Raw genomic sequence first — 19,197 nt, 5'->3', positions numbered from 1 at the left:
GGCTACCCAAGGGGAAAGGCAGGGAGGGACGAAGTTGGAGTCGGATCAAGAGATAGGAAAGACTGTGCTTACAGGAGATGAGCAACAGAGCTTTCCTCTGTAGCAGGAGAAGTGTAATTGTATCTCGCCTTCACCTACACTGGAAGACCACCTGGCAAAGAACAGGGGACTGAATCACTTTGCCGGGCACCTGAGACTCACCCAGGAATGTGAATCCGTTCTACTTGTGTTCGAAGAAGCAGGGAAAGGAGCAGGCCGTGGCTTGAAGTGGGGGGTGGGGGGAGGCAGGCCAGTGGAACAAATGGAAAGGCAGGTTCCTTGACAAGAGTGGGATTTGGAACGGCTCAGGGAGGACCGGGGCGTTGGGGGGGGGGGGGGTTGTGTGTGGAGATGGGGGAGGCGGGGAGCTGGGGGTGGGATGGGTGCATGTGGGGGAGTAGGGGGACGGTGAGGCTGCAGGCTGAGGTGGGGGTGCTCTTGGGGCAGGGCTGATGCTGAGGTGAGGCGCGCAAGAGGGTTTCAGGGGGAAGGGGTGGTGTTTGAGGTGGTGAGGGCGTTGCTGTTGGAAACCTATTTCTGCCGAGGGCCGGCAGCTGGTGGACTTCTTTGGAACTCGTCCTGCAAGACATGGTCCAGGGACCCTCCAGGCAAAAGGGAGGTATGCTTGCCAGATGTGGCAGCTCCCTTGCTCCTGGCTGTGCAAACGTAGTGTGATTGATTCCTCTCGGAGTGTGGGGAGAGTGAGGCAGGGAGCTTGGAGACGGACGTTGTGAAAGATGAAAGTGTGGTGCGGGCGGCTGCCAGCGGTGGGGTATTCCTGCCAGTGCAATCCCCGAGGCCTCGGCTGGGTCCGGGTGAGGACGCGAGCCAAACACAAGAAAGGTGCCTGGACGCACGGGCGGCTGAGCCCGCAGGGTTTGGGGCCACGAAGGCTTGGCAGCAGGGCCTTTTGTGGGTGAGGTGGGGAGGGGTCCTGGGCGTCTGCGTGGGAGAGGCAGCGGGCGGCAGGTAGCAAGCCAGCGTTGGCAGGAGCGCTGCCTCGAGCGCGTTTCAGCGCGCAGACCTAGTTCGGCTCTGGGGCCCGCACCGTGGGACCAAAAGGGGACGCTGTGGCTGCATGGGCCGGGAATCGAACCCGGGCCTCCCGCGTGGCAGGCGAGAATTCTACCACTGAACCACCCATGCACCGGTGGCCAGCGCCGCCCGTCGCTGCCCCTGAGGCGCCGGCCGCCACCCGCCCGCCGCTGCTCACTGCTCGCCCGTGGGCGTCTCTCTGCTCCGTTGGAGCAGGAGACGGCGGGCGGGCGACCTGGAAGGCAGGATCCGGGCACGTGCAGGACCCCGGGGCGCGGCGCTCTCGGAGGGAGCCCGGAGCGGCGGGACGCGGGCCCACTCGGCCCGTCCCGCGCCTTCTGCGCCGACCACGGCCGCCGCGACCCTGTCGGTGTCGCGCGAGGGGGCCGGGAGCCGGCGCCGGGATCCCTGTCAGGTGCAGGCGCAGGCGCTGCGTGGTCGCTGCGGCCGCGCGCCGACGTGCCTCTCCGCGACCGCCGGGTCCCGACCCAAAGTCCCCCTGGCGGGCTGGCTTTCCGGCCGGGCCGGGGTGGGGCGCGCGAGAGCGGGCGCGGGCCGGGACGCCGGGCTCGGGCTGTGCGGGAAGCGCGAGCGCGGGAGGGCGACGCCTCCGAGCGCCTCCGCCACCGGCCCCACCCCCACCCCCACCCCCACCCCCACCCCCACCCGCACCCCCACCCCAGGACGGCGCTCAGGCCCAAGGACCCAAAGGCGTGTGAGCCTGGCTCCTGCGCTCTGGCCGACCGCGCTCCCGGGGTCCGGCTCTGACGGGGTGGTGGTGGTGAGCAGGGGCCCTTTGGCAGAGCGGCTCCTGGCTCGGGGACTGCCGGCTGAGAGGCAGGGAGCGCGCCAGGGCGGGCTTGGCTCCGGCCGGGGCAGCGGCTTCCCACGGGAACGGGCGCCGTGGCGCCGAGGTCGGGGGCGCGGGCCGGGCGCCGGTGGGTGGGCTGGACGGGCACGCAGGGCTTCCGCTCCCTCCCCAGCGGAGCACCCTTCCCGGGACGGACTCGTGCAAGGAAGGCCGGTGTGCGCTGGCCAGCAGGAAGGCTGGATGGCACGCGTCCCGGGCGGGCGGCAGGCAGGTGCGGCCCGGCCAAGAACGCACGGCGGAGAAGGGTCGAGGGCACGCGGCACCCACTTGGCGGGCAAGGCGGGGGCTCGGCCGCCTCGCTGTGGCTGGGGAGCGCAGGCGGGCCGGCGGGGCGGGCGCGGAGGACGGGGTGCCGGCCCGGCGGGAGAGCTGGCGGGGGCGGCCGCGGAAGCACGGCTGCGAGGGCGAGTAGGCCGTTCCCCGGGCAGAAGTCGGAGCGCCGGCGAGGGGAGGAGGGCTTGCCACCCGCCGCGGGGCCGCGTGCTTTGGCGCGGCCGGGGGCGGGGCGCGGCGGGGCCGTGGGAGCGGCAGGGGGAGGGTGGGGGAGGGTGGGCGAGGGTGGGCAAGGGGGCGGCAGGGAGGCAGGAAAAGCAGCAGCTGCAGCTGCAGCCAGCTGGCGAGCAAAGATGCGCTGAGAAGGACTGAAGGTTCCTGGTGTGAGGGGTGCAGGCGGCGGCGGCGGGAGGGCATGTGTGGAGAAAGGCAGTGGCGCGGGGAGGACGGGTGCGTTTGTCCGGCGGGCCAAAAGGCGGGCTTGTCAGGAGTGGGATTCGAACCCACGCCTCCAGGGGAGACTGCGACCTGAACGCAGCGCCTTAGACCGCTCGGCCATCCTGACGGCGGGCCTGGCTGGGCGCGTGGCCGCTGGCCTGGCTGGGACCCGACGCGGCGCGAGCACCGGCGCCCTTGGCGGGCCGCGCGGGGCGCCACGCCAGGCAGGCAGGCAGGCAGGCAGGCAGGCAGGCAGGCGGCCGTCCGGAGTGGGGGTCGACCGAGCCGGCGCGCGGCGGCCGGCCGAGGCGCCTGGCTCCGCCGCCGCTCGCGCCGCGGACCCAGCCGGGCCCTCGGCGGGCCGGCCCCTCCCCACCCGCGCCTCTCCTGGCCCGACGCCGGCCGGCGCGCGCCCCCCGTGTCCTCGCAGCCCCGCTTGCCTTCTCGCGCCCCCTTCTCCCGGCGGAACGCCCGCGTTGGAGGCAAGAGGCGGCGCGCGCTGGGGAGTGTCCAGTGCCCCGGGGGTCCGGGTCCCTGTCGGGGTGGCGGGCTGCCGCTGTGACCGAGGCGGGTGGTTTGGTGCGCGGTTGGGTCGGGACCCGTGGTGGCCGGGGGCCCGTGCTGGGCAAGGGGAGGCGTCGGCAGGCAGCCCGAGAGCCCGAGAGCGGCCGGGCGGCAGGCAGGACGGTCGCCGCCGTCCTCGTTAGTATAGTGGTGAGTATCCCCGCCTGTCACGCGGGAGACCGGGGTTCGATTCCCCGACGGGGAGGCAACACACCCTTTTTGGTGGCCGCGGTCGCTCTCTGTCCTGCCGCCAGGCCCCCAAGGGCCCTTCGTCTCCTCCCGACGTCTTCGGGCGAGGCGCCAGGGCGCCGCCAACGGCGGTGCCCGGCCTAGCTCCCGTCGACCCCCCTCTGCCCGTGCAGCGCTCCAGCCTGAGCCCTTTGTCGTCGGCGGGCGCACGATCGCCACGGCGGAGCGAGGGCCTCCTTGGCGACCCCACGGCCTTGCCCGACCATAGCCGGATCTGGCGGCCGGCCGGCCGCCCACGCGCCGACCCCCAGTGGCTGCCTGAGTGGGCTCCTAGGCTCGCGACGGCCCCGCCGCGCGGCTCGGCACGGCGCCCCGACGCGTGCAGCCAGGTGGGTCCCGTGTCCCCTTGTCGTCGTGGGAAGTGGCCTCGCCCAGCGCCCGGTGGAGTAGGGCTTTGGCCAGCTGGGTGCTGGAAGCTGCATGCCCCGCGTTGCCCGCCGGGGGTGAGGGCGGAGGCGTTGGCGGGCCGCGGCGGGGAGCGAAGGGCCGGAGGGCCGCAAGGCCGCGGGGGCGCCGCCCTGGGGCGGTGGGGCCGGTGGATCCCGGCCACTGCGTAGCGCTGGCGAGCTTGGGGCGCCGCGTGGCTGCTGGGGGGCGCCGGCGGCGGCGCAGAGCCTCCGGCTGCCGGGGCGTCGGGGCAGGGATGCGGAGGCGGCGGCGAGAGTATGCTGGGGCGAGCCCGGGGCCGGCGTCTGGCGGCCGCCCGGGCTGTGGAGCGTTGGTGGTATAGTGGTGAGCATAGCTGCCTTCCAAGCAGTTGACCCGGGTTCGATTCCCGGCCAACGCAGCGGGCCGACCTTTTGCTGAGTTCCAGCGCTCTCCGGGCAGGGGCGTTCGGGGGACAGAGAGGTGGGAGCAGGGAGCCAGCCCGCTGGCCCGCGGCTTTTGGCGTGTGTGCGAGAAGCCGGCGGCGCGCGCAGTGTTTTGAGGGTGCTGAAAGCAAGACGGCACGCCAGGGCAGGCGGCTGGACTTGCAGAGGCCGGGTGTGGGCAGCAAGGTGGCGCGGGCGGGTGGCATGCAGGCGCGGGGCTCACCAGGAGCAGGCGAGGGCCGAACCCCGACGCTCCCTGGTGGTCTAGTGGTTAGGATTCGGCGCTCTCACCGCCGCGGCCCGGGTTCGATTCCCGGTCAGGGAAGCCTTTCTTCTTCCTCTCCGCCTGCCACCTGCCCATGTCCTCGCCGGACACCCTGCCAGCCTTTTATTAGCCTACGCTTGCTCAGCGCTGCGCCAGAGGCCCCCGGGACCCTGCCCGTCCAGCCCAAGCACGATTCAGGCCACCTCCGCCGTCCCGCGGGGCGAAGGTTTTGGCCGCGGTGGCAACCTCGCGCCGCTTCCACCACGACGCGCCTGAGGCCTCCCATCCACCCCCCGCCTCCCTCCCTCCCTCCCTCCTGAGGGTCTGCGGCTGCTGCCCCTGGTGGTGGCGGTGATGCTCCTGGGCTCGTGCTGGTGCTCCTGCTGTGGGTGGTGGTGAGGAGGTGGGCTTGGATAGGGCGGGCGGCGGGAGGGCTGGGGCCAGGGCTGGGGGGAGGGGCGTGGGCTGTGGTGGTCGCCAGCTGGGGGCCAGCAGCGGCAGGGGCGGTGGCCACAGCCGAAGGTGAGCGAGGGGGATCTGCCTCTGGGAGTGGGGGCCGTGGCCACGGACCGCCTGCCTTGCCGTGTCCCTCAGGCCAGCCACCTCTCTGGGCGGCTTGGCCAGTGCGTGCCAGGTCCCGGGCTGGCTGTGACTCCCGTATGCCGCTGGCGACTCCAAGAGGGTTCTGGTCTCGAGTGGGCTCTGGGAGGCGGACCACGGCGCCCGGGAGGCATGGGTAGCAGTTCAGTCGCTCAGAGGCAGCGATGCCTGCCAGGGAGGACAACCCGACCATCATGCTGTTTCCCTTGCCTGACCACAGCTCTCAATCCTCCCGGACTGAGGCAAGATTTACCCAGGCCTCCCTCCCCCACTCGTAACCAAAGGTGGGCACTCGGGTGCACACACACACACACACAGAGAGAGAGAGAGAAAGAGAGAGAGCGCCCTGTTCCACGCACCCCTCCCCTAGCTATGACATCGAATAGTTTCCCATTGTCTCCGAACTGTCTATCCAGGATCCACTGCATCCCTCTCCCCACCCTGTCATCGTCTTCCCCTAGGAACTCTCCGGGAGGGTGATCGCCCACCACAGTCTCCTCTTGGCCCCGTCTCGGCTCGTCAATCCCAAAGGGTTTCACGTCCGTTCAAGGACTGTGTCCTTCGGAGGGGAAGTGGACGGCAGACGAAAGGCACCAAGGTGCGGCGAGGGCGGCACACTCGGGTGCGATGGCACAAAGGCGAGTCCCCTGTGGCAAAGGAGCCCTGTGGCCCGACGTGTGCTTGCCGTCGCCAAAGGGGGTTTCCTCGAGGCCCCTGCCGGGGCTGTGGGCGTCAGCGTGCATGGGGGAGAGTATCGGAGGAAGGTGCTTGGGGCCATGGCTGGTGGCGCCCCACGTGGATCAGGGACCCAGGCAGGGCGATCGCGAGGCGAGGGCGCGGCGGCGAGCAGGGAGCTGGGAGGCAGGCCCCGGGGTGCTTGGTCGGGGCGTCTGCGTGGACGGCCGGCGGGAAGGGGCGGCGTGGCGCTCGCGGGGACCTGGCGAAAGATCGGCAGGCCACTGGAGCAGGGCCTCTACAGAAGCATGGGCGCGGCGGCGAAGCCGTGCCAGGCGCATGTGAGAGGCTGGGACGGATCTGCGGTAGGTCAGGTCGGGGTGGGCGTGGGGGTAGGGCTGGGTCTGCGGAGCCAGAGGGAGGCCCGCAGTGGTGAACGCCAAGGCAGGGTAGGCCAGGGCAGGACGTGTGAGGGAGAGCCCGAGCTCCAGGGCGATGGTGGCGCGGAGGTGGGCCGAGCCTGGAGTCTGGTGGGAAAGGTAGAGGGGAGGCCGTGACAGTGAGGGGGCTGTGGCGTGAGGAAGATGGCGGGAGAGCACTCCTTCTGGGTGGTGTGGCGGGTGAGCGGGGGCGAGCCACACTGGTGCGCGGTGCCACAGGCTGCTCAGGCTGGGCGGCGGGCTGGGGCTCTGGGCGGAGGCTAGGACGCAGGCAAGCGAAGGACAGAAACGGAGTGCCAGCGCCAGCTGGGGGCCAGACCCGGTCCGAGATGGGTGGGCCCACCGTACCGCCCCAGAGACCAAAGTCACCACCCATCAGGAGGGAGTGTCCAGTCTCGGGGGTGACACTGCTGGGGCCTCAGGGTGGGATGGAGCGGGGGTGGCTGTGAGCGCAGGTGGCTGTGATTTCATGAGGGCCAAGGAGAACTCCCATGTGACCGAGCACAGTCATCCCTCCAGGGTACACACCCGCAGAGGGCAAACCTCGGGGAGGTCTGAGGGTCCGGACACCGCCACGGACACTGCAGCACCGTCTGCCATGGTGCGGACACGGAGCAAACCCCAGCGCCCATCCACACACGGCGCGCCCAAGAAGGGGTGGCATCGATGCAGCATGGAGCCATCACTCAGTCATACATAAGAAACACGTCAAGTATTGCCATTTGTCACAAGCGATGATGCAGCTGGAGACTCTTACACTCTGCGGAGAATGTCAGACCGCGTTGGACAGAGGCATGTGGAACATGGAACATAATACAAAACGAAGCTATTTGCCAGGAGAAACCGACTCACGCAGAAACCCACCTCAGGGTAACGCAAGCCCAAAGGCAGCGGTGGAGGGATGACTGCGGAGCTGCAACAACGCACAGATACGCAGGACCCTGTCTAAAGGGAGAAGCACCGAGGTTATCCAGTTCAACACAGGGAATAAGCGTCAGTGCCCTGGAGTAACAACCTCAAGTGCAAAAGAATCTGAAGACATATATGACATCCGCGATCCGCACACGCCAAACAGGATCACTCTGCGGTCCACCGGAAACCAGCGCAATATTGGGAATCCACTGTACTTGCGCAACAACCGTGACTACGACGTCGGAGTAAGCTTTCAAAAGAAAACTAACTCAGCAGGCAACGAAGTCAGCGGGAAACAGGCGAGCTATGACAATCCCACCCTGGGTACATATCCACGAAAGTCGCAACTCTTCATTCGGAGAGACACACGCGAGCCCCACGGTCACAGCAGCACCGTTTGCCATAGCCGAGACGTGGAGGAAAACCCTAGTGCCCATCCCCAAAGGCTCAGCCACCAAGATGCAGTGTCAGAGAAAGGGAGAGAATGGGATGTCACCGAGCCGTCCACAGGAGGCAGATAGTGTCACTGGCAGCAACGGCGGCTAGAGCCGCAGAATATTACCCTTGGTGAGGGAAGTCAACCAGACAAGGTCACGGATGGGTGGACTCTAAAGTGTTGGACAAATTAATCCCTGGGCCAACCAGCCACAGACTCTCAGACACAGGAAAGCCGCTTGGGGCTCCCCAAGGGCGCAGTCAGGGACCGAGGGATGAACGAGGAGCCGGGCTCAACGGATCAACCGTACCAGTACTGCGTAGGAAGGGGAGGAGGAACAAGGACACGCGGGATACCGCAGGGAACGAGATCCCACATCCTGTCATCACCCGTAATGGAAACGAGCTGAACACATAAGCCCCCCACCCCCACAGACAGGACTGAACCCCAACGCTGTACAGCGGAAACGGACACCAGGGTGCAGATCAACGACACTTCCAGAACCAGTGCTACTCCGTCGAAGTCAGTCAGTCGAGGATCAGTCCAGCAATAGGAGAAAGAAGAGCTTCCATTTTGATCCAGGAAAGCCACCCCTGGGCACGCATCGGGAAAAGACGACAAACACCCCTAATGGGGAGAGATGCAGGCATCCCCCGGGGTCACCGCAGCCCTCTGTGCCGGAGCCGAGACACGCGGGAAACGCCCGAGTGCCCGTCGGCACGTGGCCGGCACAAGAAGGTGAGGGATATCTGTACCGTGGAATATGACGCAGCCCTCAAGAAGGAGCCGCCATCGCCATGGGCCGCAAGGTCAGACGGAGCCACAGAAGGGTCCGCTCAGTGAAGTGAGCCGCTTGGATAGGGAGAAAGCTCTGTGGACTCTAACGACGAATACAGACGAATCTATGTGCAAAGGGGGAAAGCGACCTTGAGACGTCGAAAACGTACATAGGGCTACCCAAGGGGAAAGGCAGGGAGGGACGAAGTTGGAGTCGGATCAAGAGATAGGAAAGACTGTGCTTACAGGAGATGAGCAACAGAGCTTTCCTCTGTAGCAGGAGAAGTGTAATTGTATCTCGCCTTCACCTACACTGGAAGACCACCTGGCAAAGAACAGGGGACTGAATCACTTTGCCGGGCACCTGAGACTCACCCAGGAATGTGAATCCGTTCTACTTGTGTTCGAAGAAGCAGGGAAAGGAGCAGGCCGTGGCTTGAAGTGGGGGGTGGGGGGAGGCAGGCCAGTGGAACAAATGGAAAGGCAGGTTCCTTGACAAGAGTGGGATTTGGAACGGCTCAGGGAGGACCGGGGCGTTGGGGGGGGGTGGGTTGTGTGTGGAGATGGGGGAGGCGGGGAGCTGGGGGTGGGATGGGTGCATGTGGGGGAGTAGGGGGACGGTGAGGCTGCAGGCTGAGGTGGGGGTGCTCTTGGGGCAGGGCTGATGCTGAGGTGAGGCGCGCAAGAGGGTTTCAGGGGGAAGGGGTGGTGTTTGAGGTGGTGAGGGCGTTGCTGTTGGAAACCTATTTCTGCCGAGGGCCGGCAGCTGGTGGACTTCTTTGGAACTCGTCCTGCAAGACATGGTCCAGGGACCCTCCAGGCAAAAGGGAGGTATGCTTGCCAGATGTGGCAGCTCCCTTGCTCCTGGCTGTGCAAACGTAGTGTGATTGATTCCTCTCGGAGTGTGGGGAGAGTGAGGCAGGGAGCTTGGAGACGGACGTTGTGAAAGATGAAAGTGTGGTGCGGGCGGCTGCCAGCGGTGGGGTATTCCTGCCAGTGCAATCCCCGAGGCCTCGGCTGGGTCCGGGTGAGGACGCGAGCCAAACACAAGAAAGGTGCCTGGACGCACGGGCGGCTGAGCCCGCAGGGTTTGGGGCCACGAAGGCTTGGCAGCAGGGCCTTTTGTGGGTGAGGTGGGGAGGGGTCCTGGGCGTCTGCGTGGGAGAGGCAGCGGGCGGCAGGTAGCAAGCCAGCGTTGGCAGGAGCGCTGCCTCGAGCGCGTTTCAGCGCGCAGACCTAGTTCGGCTCTGGGGCCCGCACCGTGGGACCAAAAGGGGACGCTGTGGCTGCATGGGCCGGGAATCGAACCCGGGCCTCCCGCGTGGCAGGCGAGAATTCTACCACTGAACCACCCATGCACCGGTGGCCAGCGCCGCCCGTCGCTGCCCCTGAGGCGCCGGCCGCCACCCGCCTGCCGCTGCTCACTGCTCGCCCGTGGGCGTCTCTCTGCTCCGTTGGAGCAGGAGACGGCGGGCGGGCGACCTGGAAGGCAGGATCCGGGCACGTGCAGGACCCCGGGGCGCGGCGCTCTCGGAGGGAGCCCGGAGCGGCGGGACGCGGGCCCACTCGGCCCGTCCCGCGCCTTCTGCGCCGACCACGGCCGCCGCGACCCTGTCGGTGTCGCGCGAGGGGGCCGGGAGCCGGCGCCGGGATCCCTGTCAGGTGCAGGCGCAGGCGCTGCGTGGTCGCTGCGGCCGCGCGCCGACGTGCCTCTCCGCGACCGCCGGGTCCCGACCCAAAGTCCCCCTGGCGGGCTGGCTTTCCGGCCGGGCCGGGGTGGGGCGCGCGAGAGCGGGCGCGGGCCGGGACGCCGGGCTCGGGCTGTGCGGGAAGCGCGAGCGCGGGAGGGCGACGCCTCCGAGCGCCTCCGCCACCGGCCCCACCCCCACCCCCACCCCCACCCCCACCCCCACCCGCACCCCCACCCCAGGACGGCGCTCAGGCCCAAGGACCCAAAGGCGTGTGAGCCTGGCTCCTGCGCTCTGGCCGACCGCGCTCCCGGGGTCCGGCTCTGACGGGGTGGTGGTGGTGAGCAGGGGCCCTTTGGCAGAGCGGCTCCTGGCTCGGGGACTGCCGGCTGAGAGGCAGGGAGCGCGCCAGGGCGGGCTTGGCTCCGGCCGGGGCAGCGGCTTCCCACGGGAACGGGCGCCGTGGCGCCGAGGTCGGGGGCGCGGGCCGGGCGCCGGTGGGTGGGCTGGACGGGCACGCAGGGCTTCCGCTCCCTCCCCAGCGGAGCACCCTTCCCGGGACGGACTCGTGCAAGGAAGGCCGGTGTGCGCTGGCCAGCAGGAAGGCTGGATGGCACGCGTCCAGGGCGGGCGGCAGGCAGGTGCGGCCCGGCCAAGAACGCACGGCGGAGAAGGGTCGAGGGCACGCGGCACCCACTTGGCGGGCAAGGCGGGGGCTCGGCCGCCTCGCTGTGGCTGGGGAGCGCAGGCGGGCCGGCGGGGCGGGCGCGGAGGACGGGGTGCCGGCCCGGCGGGAGAGCTGGCGGGGGCGGCCGCGGAAGCACGGCTGCGAGGGCGAGTAGGCCGTTCCCCGGGCAGAAGTCGGAGCGCCGGCGAGGGGAGGAGGGCTTGCCACCCGCCGCGGGGCCGCGTGCTTTGGCGCGGCCGGGGGCGGGGCGCGGCGGGGCCGTGGGAGCGGCAGGGGGAGGGTGGGGGAGGGTGGGCGAGGGTGGGCAAGGGGGCGGCAGGGAGGCAGGAAAAGCAGCAGCTGCAGCTGCAGCCAGCTGGCGAGCAAAGATGCGCTGAGAAGGACTGAAGGTTCCTGGTGTGAGGGGTGCAGGCGGCGGCGGCGGGAGGGCATGTGTGGAGAAAGGCAGTGGCGCGGGGAGGACGGGTGCGTTTGTCCGGCGGGCCAAAAGGCGGGCTTGTCAGGAGTGGGATTCGAACCCACGCCTCCAGGGGAGACTGCGACCTGAACGCAGCGCCTTAGACCGCTCGGCCATCCTGACGGCGGGCCTGGCTGGGCGCGTGGCCGCTGGCCTGGCTGGGACCCGACGCGGCGCGAGCACCGGCGCCCTTGGCGGGCCGCGCGGGGCGCCACGCCAGGCAGGCAGGCAGGCAGGCAGGCAGGCAGGCAGGCGGCCGTCCGGAGTGGGGGTCGACCGAGCCGGCGCGCGGCGGCCGGCCGAGGCGCCTGGCTCCGCCGCCGCTCGCGCCGCGGACCCAGCCGGGCCCTCGGCGGGCCGGCCCCTCCCCACCCGCGCCTCTCCTGGCCCGACGCCGGCCGGCGCGCGCCCCCCGTGTCCTCGCAGCCCCGCTTGCCTTCTCGCGCCCCCTTCTCCCGGCGGAACGCCCGCGTTGGAGGCAAGAGGCGGCGCGCGCTGGGGAGTGTCCAGTGCCCCGGGGGTCCGGGTCCCTGTCGGGGTGGCGGGCTGCCGCTGTGACCGAGGCGGGTGGTTTGGTGCGCGGTTGGGTCGGGACCCGTGGTGGCCGGGGGCCCGTGCTGGGCAAGGGGAGGCGTCGGCAGGCAGCCCGAGAGCCCGAGAGCGGCCGGGCGGCAGGCAGGACGGTCGCCGCCGTCCTCGTTAGTATAGTGGTGAGTATCCCCGCCTGTCACGCGGGAGACCGGGGTTCGATTCCCCGACGGGGAGGCAACACACCCTTTTTGGTGGCCGCGGTCGCTCTCTGTCCTGCCGCCAGGCCCCCAAGGGCCCTTCGTCTCCTCCCGACGTCTTCGGGCGAGGCGCCAGGGCGCCGCCAACGGCGGTGCCCGGCCTAGCTCCCGTCGACCCCCCTCTGCCCGTGCAGCGCTCCAGCCTGAGCCCTTTGTCGTCGGCGGGCGCACGATCGCCACGGCGGAGCGAGGGCCTCCTTGGCGACCCCACGGCCTTGCCCGACCATAGCCGGATCTGGCGGCCGGCCGGCCGCCCACGCGCCGACCCCCAGTGGCTGCCTGAGTGGGCTCCTAGGCTCGCGACGGCCCCGCCGCGCGGCTCGGCACGGCGCCCCGACGCGTGCAGCCAGGTGGGTCCCGTGTCCCCTTGTCGTCGTGGGAAGTGGCCTCGCCCAGCGCCCGGTGGAGTAGGGCTTTGGCCAGCTGGGTGCTGGAAGCTGCATGCCCCGCGTTGCCCGCCGGGGGTGAGGGCGGAGGCGTTGGCGGGCCGCGGCGGGGAGCGAAGGGCCGGAGGGCCGCAAGGCCGCGGGGGCGCCGCCCTGGGGCGGTGGGGCCGGTGGATCCCGGCCACTGCGTAGCGCTGGCGAGCTTGGGGCGCCGCGTGGCTGCTGGGGGGCGCCGGCGGCGGCGCAGAGCCTCCGGCTGCCGGGGCGTCGGGGCAGGGATGCGGAGGCGGCGGCGAGAGTATGCTGGGGCGAGCCCGGGGCCGGCGTCTGGCGGCCGCCCGGGCTGTGGAGCGTTGGTGGTATAGTGGTGAGCATAGCTGCCTTCCAAGCAGTTGACCCGGGTTCGATTCCCGGCCAACGCAGCGGGCCGACCTTTTGCTGAGTTCCAGCGCTCTCCGGGCAGGGGCGTTCGGGGGACAGAGAGGTGGGAGCAGGGAGCCAGCCCGCTGGCCCGCGGCTTTTGGCGTGTGTGCGAGAAGCCGGCGGCGCGCGCAGTGTTTTGAGGGTGCTGAAAGCAAGACGGCACGCCAGGGCAGGCGGCTGGACTTGCAGAGGCCGGGTGTGGGCAGCAAGGTGGCGCGGGCGGGTGGCATGCAGGCGCGGGGCTCACCAGGAGCAGGCGAGGGCCGAACCCCGACGCTCCCTGGTGGTCTAGTGGTTAGGATTCGGCGCTCTCACCGCCGCGGCCCGGGTTCGATTCCCGGTCAGGGAAGCCTTTCTTCTTCCTCTCCGCCTGCCACCTGCCCATGTCCTCGCCGGACACCCTGCCAGCCTTTTATTAGCCTACGCTTGCTCAGCGCTGCGCCAGAGGCCCCCGGGACCCTGCCCGTCCAGCCCAAGCACGATTCAGGCCACCTCCGCCGTCCCGCGGGGCGAAGGTTTTGGCCGCGGTGGCAACCTCGCGCCGCTTCCACCACGACGCGCCTGAGGCCTCCCATCCACCCCCCGCCTCCCTCCCTCCCTCCCTCCTGAGGGTCTGCGGCTGCTGCCCCTGGTGGTGGCGGTGATGCTCCTGGGCTCGTGCTGGTGCTCCTGCTGTGGGTGGTGGTGAGGAGGTGGGCTTGGATAGGGCGGGCGGCGGGAGGGCTGGGGCCAGGGCTGGGGGGAGGGGCGTGGGCTGTGGTGGTCGCCAGCTGGGGGCCAGCAGCGGCAGGGGCGGTGGCCACAGCCGAAGGTGAGCGAGGGGGATCTGCCTCTGGGAGTGGGGGCCGTGGCCACGGACCGCCTGCCTTGCCGTGTCCCTCAGGCCAGCCACCTCTCTGGGCGGCTTGGCCAGTGCGTGCCAGGTCCCGGGCTGGCTGTGACTCCCGTATGCCGCTGGCGACTCCAAGAGGGTTCTGGTCTCGAGTGGGCTCTGGGAGGCGGACCACGGCGCCCGGGAGGCATGGGTAGCAGTTCAGTCGCTCAGAGGCAGCGATGCCTGCCAGGGAGGACAACCCGACCATCATGCTGTTTCCCTTGCCTGACCACAGCTCTCAATCCTCCCGGACTGAGGCAAGATTTACCCAGGCCTCCCTCCCCCACTCGTAACCAAAGGTGGGCACTCGGGTGCACACACACACACACACAGAGAGAGAGAGAGAAAGAGAGAGAGCGCCCTGTTCCACGCACCCCTCCCCTAGCTATGACATCGAATAGTTTCCCATTGTCTCCGAACTGTCTATCCAGGATCCACTGCATCCCTCTCCCCACCCTGTCATCGTCTTCCCCTAGGAACTCTCCGGGAGGGTGATCGCCCACCACAGTCTCCTCTTGGCCCCGTCTCGGCTCGTCAATCCCAAAGGGTTTCACGTCCGTTCAAGGACTGTGTCCTTCGGAGGGGAAGTGGACGGCAGACGAAAGGCACCAAGGTGCGGCGAGGGCGGCACACTCGGGTGCGATGGCACAAAGGCGAGTCCCCTGTGGCAAAGGAGCCCTGTGGCCCGACGTGTGCTTGCCGTCGCCAAAGGGGGTTTCCTCGAGGCCCCTGCCGGGGCTGTGGGCGTCAGCGGGCATGGGGGAGAGTATCGGAGGAAGGTGCTTGGGGCCATGGCTGGTGGCGCCCCACGTGGATCAGGGACCCAGGCAGGGCGATCGCGAGGCGAGGGCGCGGCGGCGAGCAGGGAGCTGGGAGGCAGGCCCCGGGGTGCTTGGTCGGGGCGTCTGCGTGGACGGCCGGCGGGAAGGGGCGGCGTGGCGCTCGCGGGGACCTGGCGAAAGATCGGCAGGCCACTGGAGCAGGGCCTCTACAGAAGCATGGGCGCGGCGGCGAAGCCGTGCCAGGCGCATGTGAGAGGCTGGGACGGATCTGCGGTAGGTCAGGTCGGGGTGGGCGTGGGGGTAGGGCTGGGTCTGCGGAGCCAGAGGGAGGCCCGCAGTGGTGAACGCCAAGGCAGGGTAGGCCAGGGCAGGACGTGTGAGGGAGAGCCCGAGCTCCAGGGCGATGGTGGCGCGGAGGTGGGCCGAGCCTGGAGTCTGGTGGGAAAGGTAGAGGGGAGGCCGTGACAGTGAGGGGGCTGTGGCGTGAGGAAGATGGCGGGAGAGCACTCCTTCTGGGTGGTGTGGCGGGTGAGCGGGGGCGAGCCACACTGGTGCGCGGTGCCACAGGCTGCTCAGGCTGGGCGGCGGGCTGGGGCTCTGGGCGGAGGCTAGGACGCAGGCAAGCGAAGGACAGAAACGGAGTGCCAGCGCCAGCTGGGGGCCAGACCCGGTCCGAGATGGGTGGGCCCACCGTACCGCCCCAGAGACCAAAGTCACCACCCATCAGGAGGGAGTGTCCAGTCTCGGGGGTGACACTGCTGGGGCCTCAGGGTGGGATGGAGCGGGGGTGGCTGTGAGCGCAGGTGGCTGTGATTTCATGAGGGCCAAGGAGAACTCCCATGTGACCGAGCACAGTCATCCCTCCAGGGTACACACCCGCAGAGGGCAAACCTCGGGGAGGTCTGAGGGTCCGGACACCGCCACGGACACTGCAGCACCGTCTGCCATGGTGCGGACACGGAGCAAACCCCAGCGCCCATCCACACACGGCGCGCCCAAGAAGGGGTGGCATCGATGCAGCATGGAGCCATCACTCAGTCATACATAAGAAACACGTCAAGTATTGCCATTTGTCACAAGCGATGATGCAGCTGGAGACTCTTACACTCTGCGGAGAATGTCAGACCGCGTTGGACAGAGGCATGTGGAACATGGAACATAATACAAAACGAAGCTATTTGCCAGGAGAAACCGACTCACGCAGAAACCCACCTCAGGGTAACGCAAGCCCAAAGGCAGCGGTGGAGGGATGACTGCGGAGCTGCAACAACGCACAGATACGCAGGACCCTGTCTAAAGGGAGAAGCACCGAGGTTATCCAGTTCAACACAGGGAATAAGCGTCAGTGCCCTGGAGTAACAACCTCAAGTGCAAAAGAATCTGAAGACATATATGACATCCGCGATCCGCACACGCCAAACAGGATCACTCTGCGGTCCACCGGAAACCAGCGCAATATTGGGAATCCACTGTACTTGCGCAACAACCGTGACTACGACGTCGGAGTAAGCTTTCAAAAGAAAACTAACTCAGCAGGCAACGAAGTCAGCGGGAAACAGGCGAGCTATGACAATCCCACCCTGGGTACATATCCACGAAAGTCGCAACTCTTCATTCGGAGAGACACACGCGAGCCCCACGGTCACAGCAGCACCGTTTGCCATAGCCGAGACGTGGAGGAAAACCCTAGTGCCCATCCCCAAAGGCTCAGCCACCAAGATGCAGTGTCAGAGAAAGGGAGAGAATGGGATGTCACCGAGCCGTCCACAGGAGGCAGATAGTGTCACTGGCAGCAACGGCGGCTGGAGCCGCAGAATATTACCCTTGGTGAGGGAAGTCAACCAGACAAGGTCACGGATGGGTGGACTCTAAAGTGTTGGACAAATTAATCCCTGGGCCAACCAGCCACAGACTCTCAGACACAGGAAAGCCGCTTGGGGCTCCCCAAGGGCGCAGTCAGGGACCGAGGGATGAACGAGGAGCCGGGCTCAACGGATCAACCGTACCAGTACTGCGTAGGAAGGGGAGGAGGAACAAGGACACGCGGGATACCGCAGGGAACGAGATCCCACATCCTGTCATCACCCGTAATGGAAACGAGCTGAACACATAAGCCCCCCACCCCCACAGACAGGACTGAACCCCAACGCTGTACAGCGGAAACGGACACCAGGGTGCAGATCAACGACACTTCCAGAACCAGTGCTACTCCGTCGAAGTCAGTCAGTCGAGGATCAGTCCAGCAATAGGAGAAAGAAGAGCTTCCATTTTGATCCAGGAAAGCCACCCCTGGGCACGCATCGGGAAAAGACGACAAACACCCCTAATGGGGAGAGATGCAGGCATCCCCCGGGGTCACCGCAGCCCTCTGTGCCGGAGCCGAGACACGCGGGAAACGCCCGAGTGCCCGTCGGCACGTGGCCGGCACAAGAAGGTGAGGGATATCTGTACCGTGGAATATGACGCAGCCCTCAAGAAGGAGCCGCCATCGCCATGGGCCGCAAGGTCAGACGGAGCCACAGAAGGGTCCGCTCAGTGAAGTGAGCCGCTTGGATAGGGAGAAAGCTCTGTGGACTCTAACGACGAATACAGACGAATCTATGTGCAAAGGGGAAAGCGACCTTGAGACGTCGAAAACGTACATAGGGCTACCCAAGGGGAAAGGCAGGGAGGGACGAAGTTGGAGTCGGATCAAGAGATAGGAAAGACTGTGCTTACAGGAGATGAGCAACAGAGCTTTCCTCTGTAGCAGGAGAAGTGTAATTGTATCTCGCCTTCACCTACACTGGAAGACCACCTGGCAAAGAACAGGGGACTGAATCACTTTGCCGGGCACCTGAGACTCACCCAGGAATGTGAATCCGTTCTACTTGTGTTCGAAGAAGCAGGGAAAGGAGCAGGCCGTGGCTTGAAGTGGGGGGTGGGGGGAGGCAGGCCAGTGGAACAAATGGAAAGGCAGGTTCCTTGACAAGAGTGGGATTTGGAACGGCTCAGGGAGGACCGGGGCGTTGGGGGGGGGTGGGTTGTGTGTGGAGATGGGGGAGGCGGGGAGCTGGGGGTGGGATGGGTGCATGTGGGGGAGTAGGGGGACGGTGAGGCTGCAGGCTGAGGTGGGGGTGCTCTTGGGGCAGGGCTGATGCTGAGGTGAGGCGCGCAAGAGGGTTTCAGGGGGAAGGGGTGGTGTTTGAGGTGGTGAGGGCGTTGCTGTTGGAAACCTATTTCTGCCGAGGGCCGGCAGCTGGTGGACTTCTTTGGAACTCGTCCTGCAAGACATGGTCCAGGGACCCTCCAGGCAAAAGGGAGGTATGCTTGCCAGATGTGGCAGCTCCCTTGCTCCTGGCTGTGCAAACGTAGTGTGATTGATTCCTCTCGGAGTGTGGGGAGAGTGAGGCAGGGAGCTTGGAGACGGACGTTGTGAAAGATGAAAGTGTGGTGCGGGCGGCTGCCAGCGGTGGGGTATTCCTGCCAGTGCAATCCCCGAGGCCTCGGCTGGGTCCGGGTGAGGACGCGAGCCAAACACAAGAAAGGTGCCTGGACGCACGGGCGGCTGAGCCCGCAGGGTTTGGGGCCACGAAGGCTTGGCAGCAGGGCCTTTTGTGGGTGAGGTGGGGAGGGGTCCTGGGCGTCTGCGTGGGAGAGGCAGCGGGCGGCAGGTAGCAAGCCAGCGTTGGCAGGAGCGCTGCCTCGAGCGCGTTTCAGCGCGCAGACCTAGTTCGGCTCTGGGGCCCGCACCGTGGGACCAAAAGGGGACGCTGTGGCTGCATGGGCCGGGAATCGAACCCGGGCCTCCCGCGTGGCAGGCGAGAATTCTACCACTGAACCACCCATGCACCGGTGGCCAGCGCCGCCCGTCGCTGCCCCTGAGGCGCCGGCCGCCACCCGCCCGCCGCTGCTCACTGCTCGCCCGTGGGCGTCTCTCTGCTCCGTTGGAGCAGGAGACGGCGGGCGGGCGACCTGGAAGGCAGGATCCGGGCACGTGCAGGACCCCGGGGCGCGGCGCTCTCGGAGGGAGCCCGGAGCGGCGGGACGCGGGCCCACTCGGCCCGTCCCGCGCCTTCTGCGCCGACCACGGCCGCCGCGACCCTGTCGGTGTCGCGCGAGGGGGCCGGGAGCCGGCGCCGGGATCCCTGTCAGGTGCAGGCGCAGGCGCTGCGTGGTCGCTGCGGCCGCGCGCCGACGTGCCTCTCCGCGACCGCCGGGTCCCGACCCAAAGTCCCCCTGGCGGGCTGGCTTTCCGGCCGGGCCGGGGTGGGGCGCGCGAGAGCGGGCGCGGGCCGGGACGCCGGGCTCGGGCTGTGCGGGAAGCGCGAGCGCGGGAGGGCGACGCCTCCGAGCGCCTCCGCCACCGGCCCCACCCCCACCCCCACCCCCACCCCCACCCCCACCCGCACCCCCACCCCAGGACGGCGCTCAGGCCCAAGGACCCAAAGGCGTGTGAGCCTGGCTCCTGCGCTCTGGCCGACCGCGCTCCCGGGGTCCGGCTCTGACGGGGTGGTGGTGGTGAGCAGGGGCCCTTTGGCAGAGCGGCTCCTGGCTCGGGGACTGCCGGCTGAGAGGCAGGGAGCGCGCCAGGGCGGGCTTGGCTCCGGCCGGGGCAGCGGCTTCCCACGGGAACGGGCGCCGTGGCGCCGAGGTCGGGGGCGCGGGCCGGGCGCCGGTGGGTGGGCTGGACGGGCACGCAGGGCTTCCGCTCCCTCCCCAGCGGAGCACCCTTCCCGGGACGGA

General features: G+C 68.3%; 11 non-coding genes across 11 annotated transcripts; 6 read left to right on the top strand and 5 right to left on the bottom strand.

Moving 5' to 3' along the window:
* Window positions 1-1,114: 1,114 nt before the first annotated feature.
* TRNAG-GCC (transfer RNA glycine (anticodon GCC)) lies at window positions 1,115-1,185 on the bottom strand. Its single transcript has one exon. It is a non-coding gene; the product is annotated as a tRNA-Gly (tRNA).
* Window positions 1,186-2,700: 1,515 nt separating this feature from the next.
* Window positions 2,701-2,783, bottom strand: TRNAL-CAG (transfer RNA leucine (anticodon CAG)). The gene has a single exon. It is a non-coding gene; the product is annotated as a tRNA-Leu (tRNA).
* Window positions 2,784-3,353: 570 nt separating this feature from the next.
* TRNAD-GUC (transfer RNA aspartic acid (anticodon GUC)) lies at window positions 3,354-3,425 on the top strand. Its single transcript has one exon. It is a non-coding gene; the product is annotated as a tRNA-Asp (tRNA).
* A 759-nt stretch (window positions 3,426-4,184) lies between these two features.
* TRNAG-UCC (transfer RNA glycine (anticodon UCC)) lies at window positions 4,185-4,256 on the top strand. Its single transcript has one exon. It is a non-coding gene; the product is annotated as a tRNA-Gly (tRNA).
* A 278-nt stretch (window positions 4,257-4,534) lies between these two features.
* On the top strand, window positions 4,535-4,606 carry TRNAE-CUC (transfer RNA glutamic acid (anticodon CUC)). Its single transcript has one exon. It is a non-coding gene; the product is annotated as a tRNA-Glu (tRNA).
* A 5,067-nt stretch (window positions 4,607-9,673) lies between these two features.
* TRNAG-GCC (transfer RNA glycine (anticodon GCC)) lies at window positions 9,674-9,744 on the bottom strand. Its single transcript has one exon. It is a non-coding gene; the product is annotated as a tRNA-Gly (tRNA).
* Window positions 9,745-11,259: 1,515 nt separating this feature from the next.
* TRNAL-CAG (transfer RNA leucine (anticodon CAG)) lies at window positions 11,260-11,342 on the bottom strand. Its single transcript has one exon. It is a non-coding gene; the product is annotated as a tRNA-Leu (tRNA).
* Window positions 11,343-11,912: 570 nt separating this feature from the next.
* TRNAD-GUC (transfer RNA aspartic acid (anticodon GUC)) lies at window positions 11,913-11,984 on the top strand. Its single transcript has one exon. It is a non-coding gene; the product is annotated as a tRNA-Asp (tRNA).
* A 759-nt stretch (window positions 11,985-12,743) lies between these two features.
* TRNAG-UCC (transfer RNA glycine (anticodon UCC)) lies at window positions 12,744-12,815 on the top strand. Its single transcript has one exon. It is a non-coding gene; the product is annotated as a tRNA-Gly (tRNA).
* Window positions 12,816-13,093: 278 nt separating this feature from the next.
* TRNAE-CUC (transfer RNA glutamic acid (anticodon CUC)) lies at window positions 13,094-13,165 on the top strand. The gene has a single exon. It is a non-coding gene; the product is annotated as a tRNA-Glu (tRNA).
* Window positions 13,166-18,231: 5,066 nt separating this feature from the next.
* Window positions 18,232-18,302, bottom strand: TRNAG-GCC (transfer RNA glycine (anticodon GCC)). Its single transcript has one exon. It is a non-coding gene; the product is annotated as a tRNA-Gly (tRNA).
* Between the last annotated feature and the right edge of the window lie 895 nt (window positions 18,303-19,197).

The sequence above is a fragment of the Budorcas taxicolor genome, chromosome 3 (genome assembly GCF_023091745.1).
Source record: "Budorcas taxicolor isolate Tak-1 chromosome 3, Takin1.1, whole genome shotgun sequence".
In the NCBI taxonomy this organism is placed as follows: Eukaryota; Metazoa; Chordata; class Mammalia; order Artiodactyla; family Bovidae; genus Budorcas; species Budorcas taxicolor.
This window is presented reverse-complemented; position numbering and strand designations above follow the sequence as displayed.